Genomic DNA, 9,165 nt, shown 5'->3' with positions numbered 1-9,165 from the left:
GAAGCGAAAAGGTCTTCCAAGACAAATGATTTACAATCCGGCTAGGGACATTACATATGTCACTTGAGTTACACAATCGCTAAGACTGATTCAATCCTTCTTCTATACCATCCAACAGGCTGTCTAGCCTAAAATCCTGTTGGGAATACTTTGCGGCTAATTCTACTTGATCATACACTAATCTGACAGGGATTTCTTTCCCATCAGGCCCCACAGGTCCGACCTCGGCCATGTGGTTCGGGTCCGCTTTGGTATAGCGCGTCCTCACCATAGCGCAGGCTTCCCTTGCACCTTGTCGGCAGGCAGATATCTTCCATAATCGGAAGCACTGCCGTGCTCCCTTGAGCTTCTCTATAAGCTCCCCTATTCCTCCTGGCGGGGACGCGGATGGACAGAAGGCTTGGTCAATACCCTGCATCACGTGCCGAACTTGTTCGTGTAGTTGTGAGAGCTCTGGTAGAAGATCACCCGAAGACCCGGGCATCTCCTCCGCGGGACGACCTGTCAGCATACCTGCAGACATAACTTTGTTAGTCGGCTTCTTCGCCGAACTCCTTTAAAACTTCGTTCAAGCACTTACTAAATATGCCGCGTCGAAGCCGTTTATTCTCCTTCACGGAGTCCGCAAGCTGGGCTCGGACATCTTTCAGTTCCACGCCCAGCCGGATATTGGCGTCTTGGAGATCATTTTTCTCCTTCCTGACTCGCGTAAGCACGTGCTCACCAGCATTTCACTGTCGATCATCACGTGGCGCATCCACCGCCACGGCCTCTGGATTCACTCCGGGGCCACCTGCAACATCTATTGTTAGATTTGCATACATGCCGCATACTACCTGGTACCCGTATTCTTTGCAATGGAAACAAGTGTTACCGGAGGGATCCTTCTCGAACTCCTTCAACGCGTCAACAACGGCCTCTAACTGGGCCTTGCACTTTTCCAGCACTTGAGACAATTGGGAATTCTTCTCCGTAAGAACCTATTCATATAAATGATCCTTAAATCAGTTATGTCAACTGTTTCAAGTCTCAAGGGCTACTAATACATATAGTCGTCAGATTTTACTTACCCGTATATCCCTTACATACTGATCCGTGGCTCTGGCTAGGCCATTTTGAGCAGCACGGATGTACGCGTCTCCGGAATTGAAGGCATCAAATGCCTCTGGTGATAAATAAGCGTCACGGAGTACGGCCCGGCGACGCCTGTGATTCATGGCGCTCTCCACTTCGGAATTTGTAGCGGATAGTCTGTATGCATCCTCTGTAGGAGGAACATCCGACATCTGCCTTGCATTAGCTTCCGCCTCTATGTCCGGCCCTGGAGCCCGACTGGTCGAGGCGTGATCGGCAGCCTCTCCGGATATAGTCCGGCGGGCGTTTTTTCTAGGAAACACGGATGTCATTATATTTTAAGAAATATGACAATCACAGAAAGAGGTTTTGTGTTATACCTCAGTGCTGGCGTCTCCGTCCTGACCGCCTTCCTTTTTTTCCTACCCGGCTTCGGCGCCTCTTGTTGGCGAGTTGCTGCAGGTTCGGCACGGCGTCCCGAAGGCCTTCCCTATAAGACACCATACGTGTACGGTAGGTGAAGTGCATAAAAGGGAATCCTTTTTTGGGAGTTGGGACTTTGGTTTTTCTTATGTGTGATGCAGGAAGTAATCCCGGGTAGTCGGCCGTTATGGCCACCATGGCGTCATTGTAGCTCAATTGATAGAATTGCCTGTCTATCAGCTCCACGAATATGTCTGGATCCTCTTCAAGTCCGGGATCGGGGGCCCGGCCAGGGTCCTCTGGTTGTGGAGCTGGGCTGTTGACCTCCCTTATCGCTTTTCGCAATTCCTGCCGTGAAATGGCAAGGTGAGCGCCTACAACGAGAATGCGGGAAGGTTGAGAGTAAAAAGGGTACAACTCACCCAGCTTGGAGGGTTGTACATGGAGAATCCGTCCCATGGTTTAATGTGGATGAACTCCTCTTCCTCTCCCTTGAATAACTTGGACAAAGCTTTTGCTAAAGCAGCAGGTGAGTCCGGTCCCTTGCGCTCGCAACAGGTGGCATCGTCTTCCCCGTTAAAACACCACAGGGGTGCCCTCGATATTGAAGTGGTTGCACCCCACGCATTATGCATATTGACATAACCTTGATTATTGTCAATCCTGATTGAGCCCGCGCTTTTATCCGGTTCATCAGATAAAGGACTTCTCTGTTATCTTCCGCCTGGGGGCTCCGTGGGCGCCAACTTTGACGTTTCTTCAGAGGAGTATTGTCGAACTCAGGAAGACCCCACCGAACAGGGTCTGGAAGAGGGACATCCTCCATGTAAAACTACTCCGAAGGCCAGTCTTCGGACGTGTTCTTTGGAGTACCGGACGGGTATCCGGTCTCGGCGATGCGCCATATTTCAGCTCCGCCCACTTGATAAAGTGACCCCTTCTGTGTGCAGGGCACAAGGCAGAATAGCCTTTTCCAAATCTCGAAATGAGCCTCACAGCCCAAAAACAACTTGCAAATGGCAACATAGCCGGCGATGTGTAATATGGAAGCAGGGGTGAAATTATGCAACTAGAGGCCGTAAAACTCTAGGAGTCCGCGGAGGAACGGATGAATTGGAAATCCGAGTCCCCTTAGTAAGTAAGGGACAAGGCATACCCGCTCCCCCTTGGACGGATTGGGGAAGCTCTCTGCTTGCTCCCCGCTATTATAAGTGGCGAGCCCGGCTCGGACGGGGACCATATACGCTGGAGGGAGAAATCCCTGGGTCTACAACTCTACTAATCGGCCGTGCGGGACAGAACACTTCTCCCAATCACCGGGCTTCGGGCTACGAGAGCGAGAGGAGGAGCTGCGGTGGCTGGCCATGATGGAATGGATTTGTCCGAGCGCACTCCGATGGATTCTCGTTGTGGGAAGATGGTGTGGATTGGATCTAAGAATCTCCATCCCTTTAATAGACGATTTATTTACTTGGCTAGGGGGGCGAATGTGAAAACTCCGTGACTCCTCGCATTCACTCGACACGTGGAAAATAGCCCTTATTGGGCATAGAAGCCAAGAAGTCCAACATTTATGGGAGCCGGACACTACTTAACAGATATTCAAGATTTGGAGAAGAACCCGCCTTGCAATGCCGAAGATAATATTGCGCGCCGGACTCAACATCACTGAAGCCTGGTTCGGGGGCTACTAAGGGATTCTTGGATTAGAGGGTCTCCGGACAGCCGGACTATATCCTTTGGCCGGACTATTGAACTATGAAGATACAATATTGAATACTTCGTCCCGTGTCCGGGTGGGACTCTACTTGGTGTGGAAGGCAAACCAAGTAGTACGGATATGTAGATCTCCTCCCTTGTAACCGGCCTTGTGTAACCCTATCCCCCTTCGACGTCTATATAAACCGGAGAGTTTAGTCCGTAGGACAACATACAATCATACCATAGGCTAGCTTCTAGGGTTTAGCCTCTACGAGCTCGTGGTAGATCAACTCTTCTAATACTCATATCATCAAGAACAATCAAGCAGGACGTAGGGTATTACCTCCATCAAGAGGGCCCGAACCTGGGTAAACATGGTGTCCCCTGCCTCCTGTTACCATCCTCCTTAGACGCACAGTTCGGGACCCCCTACCCGAGATCCGCCAGTTTTGACACTGACAAACAGTGTGATGTAAGATGCTCTTGTGTTGTGGAGTTAGTAGTTTTTGCGGGAGGGGGAGAGGAAATGGGGGTGCCGTGTGGTGGGGGAACTAGAAGTTATCAAAGCAGCCCCGACCTACTATGTAAATGAGGGCCGTATTGTAACTATTGGTCTATGTGCACCAAGGAAAAAAGGGGAATTTTGCATGCTAAAGACTATAGGTGGCGGAAATTTTAGAAGGGGGCAAGAGATTTTGCCGCCTGTCGAATCGTTCGGATCCAGTTTCAACTAATGTTGGACAGTGCTAGCGGGAAGGTCATGCGAGACTATGTACACGGGGCACACGTCGTCAACAGTTAATAACTGGTGTGAAGTCCGCCCCAGAAAAAAAAGACAATAACTCAGGATTATGCACTGATAACTTGGACGTTCACACGGGCGCAGCCAATCGTGCGGGTGTAGAGGCGCGTTCACAAAAAAGGGATCAAACGCTCAGCCTATGTATTTCTCGTGTCAATATATAATTTAGTCCCTTTGGTTTTATACTTTAAACATAATGCATTGACGTGTTATTGTAGAGGCGCACAAAAATAAATGGATATTGTAGGCCTATAAAATAAATGGATATTGTAGTCCGCTACTTAAAAGTGTTACCTCATATGATTACATAGCCTCCATTTCATAAATTACGTACCCGTTGAATTCACATATATGAATATTACATATATTACTTCATAATAGAACCTTAAATCATCCAGGACTAATGAATTTGAATGCAAGACTAACAATGGTGCATGTACATGACCGATATAGTGGTTGTTTGAAGAAACATCAGTGTAACTTTGGCATGCACAATTGAAAAGGATTATTTGGGAAAAAATGTGATATGTGAGTATCCAATCTTTAGTGTTGAATCGATATTGTATCTTTGGACACGATACGAAGTAGATATTGATTTATGTTCAAGCGATGCACGTCCATGGTCGCTAGATAGTGATATGTGAATGAATTGTGCAATCTCTATCACACGGATATATATCTCATTTCTCCATAGGTATCGGAATCACACACACGCACTTTGTGTATTTCTGTCCCTCCGCCAAGGTTAGAATTTGTCTTTCTACCCCGTCCTACAAGTCTGTCACACCGAAACACACATGCTCTCTCTGTCAAACACGCCCACCCCTTTAACTCCGCCCACCCACCGCCACTAATGTCTCAAAGTATAATTATGTCACGCACACATATTCCTAAGATTAACTCGAGTCCATATGAATACATACAATAGGATTCCAATAGAGCACCTTTTGTTTTGATATTTCGCTCTCTCTCTCTCACACACACACACGTGCGCGCACGCATGCGGACATTGTTTCTCTCTTCATTTTTTCCGGCACTTACATGCACACTGCTTGTTTTTCTTCATGATTCTTTAAGTATGCCTCGCACACATGCTATCTACCTATCACTTAATATAGATATGTGTCACACAAACTCCTTCTCCTTATCTAAGTGTCACTTCCCCCCCCCCCCGCCCACACCCACACACACACACAGTTCCCGACACCGAAGGAGTAGGGTGACACCATGATCTTGATACTAATCTATCTACATGCTTCTCACTCAAACAGACACACAGAACACTACTCGACACCGAAGTAGGGTGGCACCTCGATCTTGATAGTAATCTATCTACTGGCTTCTCTCTCAAACACACACACACTCTCTAGTTGTGCCTTTGTTCTTACCGCGCGCACACTCTCGATATGTCTTTCTCTCCCTCCCCCTCCCCACCCCCAACAATGACAACAGCAGGGTGACAACTCAATCTAGATCTTAATCTATCAATTGGCTTCTCTCTCAAACACACACACCCACGCACTAGTTGTGTCTCCGTGCCTCGCTCACACACACTCAATACGTCTTTCTCTCCATACCCCCTTCGATATGTAGACTTATCACGCGCACACAGCTGTAGTGACGATGACGGTGAACCCAGTGTGCCTTGTTTTTACCGGCCTCATGTGATGTTTTCACCCTGTTTTCTGTTAATTAACAAGGCAACCTTTTCTTTGTTACTACTAGTGAATCTGAGATCATTCGGGGCAGACATAAAATATATCACTTCAACCCAATTATCACAGTAATTGTTTTAAAAGAAACTAGCTAGATTCCCGTGCGTTGCACGGAACATCAAGATCCATTTGTATGAGTAGTTTATCTTGTGAGAGAAATGGATGAACGAGTGAAGGCATTATTTGCAAATGTGGAGAGGGGTGTGGGTATATTTTTGCAAAATTGCCATAGTTTCCTTCATATCTGTTAGATATAAATCCGACGGCCTATATTGCAGGATGGCAGGCACACCATCATCACCAACTCAGTTTCCTACTCCCTCCGTTCCTAAATATTTGTCTTTTTAGAGATTTCAACAAGTGACTACATATGGAGCAAAATGAATGAACCTAAACTCTAAAATATGTCTATATACACATCCGTATGTGGTATTCCATTTGAATTCTGAAAAAGACAAATATTTAGGAACGAAGGGAGTATAAGAGTAGACATAGAGATATGTCTCCAGCATCGTCCACAACGAACATGTCCTGGACTGGTTAGCGTCGGTTGCTCACCACACGACGGCCTGAGTTCAAATTCTATATTTAAATTTAGATTTTTATATTATATATTATTTAATATATACTTCTTTCTCTACTGTACTGACAGTGGAACCCACAGAGTACATAGAATACAAGATTAAGGATGTATTTGTTTCTTTTTACCTTTTTGTATGAAGCTGTAGCCACCCTGCAAGTCATGTACACTGTACATGCAAATAACTTTTATAGAGGGAGAATCATACACAAAATTAAATCAAAATGGATTGGATGTGACTCTATTATTTCAAGCATAAGAGCCTCTCTAACGGCAGCTGGCAAATTTCCTCCTGCTTTCTTCCACGGAGGATGACATCCAACGCTAGCGGCATACATTTTCACAACTCTAACCCACCAAAGGAAATTTGTGCAAACACGGACTGATTTTATATAAGCATGAAGGATTTCATATAAAAACTAGATCTTCATATAAACATGATGGATTTCATTACATTTACATGAACTAAGTGGTGCTAATCCGGCTCTCGTGGTATAATTAATACCTAATCTAAATGGCTGCCCGCGGATCGCTTTGTCTTCCTTATGTCAAATACACACTTGCGGGGTTGACGAAGGTCCTCGAAAGAGACGAAGCAACAAAGAAACCACCTGTATACGTAGTCCTCGCCTTCATGGGAACCAAGTGGCGGTCGCCTCCCGTGTTCTACTTCTCCTTGATGATGGCGGCGGACACGGAGAAGCTGGCACCGACTGGTCGCTCTCCACAGACCCGGCTTCTATCTCTGCCTGCCTGGCGCTGCCGCAAGCACGGGAGGCGCACCCATAGACACGGGAAGTGCGGCCACCACAGACACTGGTGGCGCCGTACGATGCGGCAGCGACGATGCCTGTGCCGCCATGCCGGCGTGGAGCAACTCGCCACTCCTCATCGAGCTGAATTGGAGTGGCGAGTTGCTGAACCACACGCTGGCTTGGGGCAGCAACTGGCTCCATCGGGCCATGCGAGGTTGGTGAAGCACCGAGCAGCCTCGCTCGTATTCGGATGGCTAGGCAGGCCACCCAGCCGGGTAGTATGCCAGAGAATGGCTCCTTGAAAGCCATCGGAAGAGTGGAGAAAATGGTGAAGGAGGAGATGGGGATCGGCGGAGGGGTGCGATTCTTGCCCGCTGGCTATCTGGCCTTGTTTAAAAAGAGGGCGGACAGTAGGAGCTTGGATGGCGTCTGGCCTCGTTTAAACTGAGGGAGGATGGGAGGAGCTCGGCCGACATTGTGTTTAATTCTGGCCCGCTCATGAATGGACGTGTGGCCGGAGTAGGTTTCTCATTTTGCGTGGGGGATTAACGGAGGTGTTTGATGGAGGCAAGGAGGCATGTTCAGCCAGGCGTGCAGCGGGAAGTGCAGTACTATTTGATTTGACAGCTACTAGTAAACCAGGACAGTTCCTGATACGGCTTTAATGCAGACGAGGGAGAGGGTAGCGGTTCCTGAAATGTTGAACGGCCAATGATGCATCCTCCTTCAATTAGCATCCTGAATGCATGAGGGAAGTAATGGGCCAAGGACAGGGAAAAGAGGTAGCACGATGTGAATGCAACGCAGTTTCCACTCATATAAAGGCACCCCTCCATTCCAATGCATCTACCACATCGTACGCACCTAAGCACCTACACTAAGCGCAAACGTCCTCACTCCAGACCCATGGCGGTGATGCGCGCAAGCGGCCAGTGGCTGTGCTAGATGGTCCATGATGCTGGCTTGCAGCATGGCACCGAGGATCATCTCGAGATGGTGCTGGAGACTGGCTAGTTCTTGGCCATCGTTGACGCCGGCTATGACTCTCAGTTAGACCAGATGATCGTTGCCACCATCAACAAGTTCACCATCGTCAAGAAGCTCGCGGATGATATCACCGTACTCCTCTAGCCCGCGCGGCCGGGCTCCTCATTGCGAAAACCTCTTTGAAGCACTTGTGGCCCTGTGACTGCCCGCCGACGCAACGAAGAATTTCCACCTGGAGGTCGCGCTCGCCGCGAGGCGCCTCGCCCTGCAAGAATTCGTCGACCTACACATCCACGTCTATGAGGATGTCGTATACATAGGTATCTACAAGGCCCGTGAGGACGCTGCGACGTTGGCCTTCGTCAACCGGCTGGAAGCATTGGACGTCTTTGTTGAGAAGCACCTTGACCTCGCCGCAAAAGCCACCGCTCCTAAGCCGCCGGTCGGTGGCCCAGCGCACTGAGTCGAGGAGGAGGATCTCGTACGTTGATGGATGCATCTTTCTTCTTGCCTCATGTAACTGCCACTACAATCACATCATTGTGGCCTGAATTCTTATTGCGCTATTGCATTCTCGTTCTAGTCAATACAGACATGTGCGATCCCTTTGCTCACATTTGAAGGAAATTATATGCGTCACTGTAACTAGATCCATCCATCAATTTTATAAGTTGTGCTTCCCTTTTCCATCAACTTCGTGCAACGCACGAGCGTCTTGCTAGAAACACTACAACATGTCGGACCGCATGTGACCGAACCAACGATGCGCCAACCTAGCTACTACCTTGCTTATCTAGCGGAAAAAGTCCCGCCCTAGCATTTCCAATCGTTATTTCTATCTATCAATCGGGCCAAGGAGCAGAACCAAATGTTACAATTATACATGTTTCTCTACTCCTATAAAAGACTCAGTTGGTGATGGTAGAGTGTCTGCCATCCGTCATTTCTGACCATTAGATCTGCATCTAACGGATGTGAGGTAAGTTGTGGCACTCTTGCAACAATAGCCCACTTCTCTGCTCCAATCTGCAGAAAACCCCTTACTATCTTGAAAGCAACCGCATCCCTCCCTCACCTCATCAATACATCCTGAGAAATATAGTTTGAGTGGAAAGTAATATATTTTCA

The sequence above is a fragment of the Triticum aestivum genome, chromosome 3A, assembly GCF_018294505.1.
Source record: "Triticum aestivum cultivar Chinese Spring chromosome 3A, IWGSC CS RefSeq v2.1, whole genome shotgun sequence".
Taxonomy (NCBI): Eukaryota; Viridiplantae; Streptophyta; class Magnoliopsida; order Poales; family Poaceae; genus Triticum; species Triticum aestivum.
Note: the sequence above shows the minus strand (reverse complement) of the source record.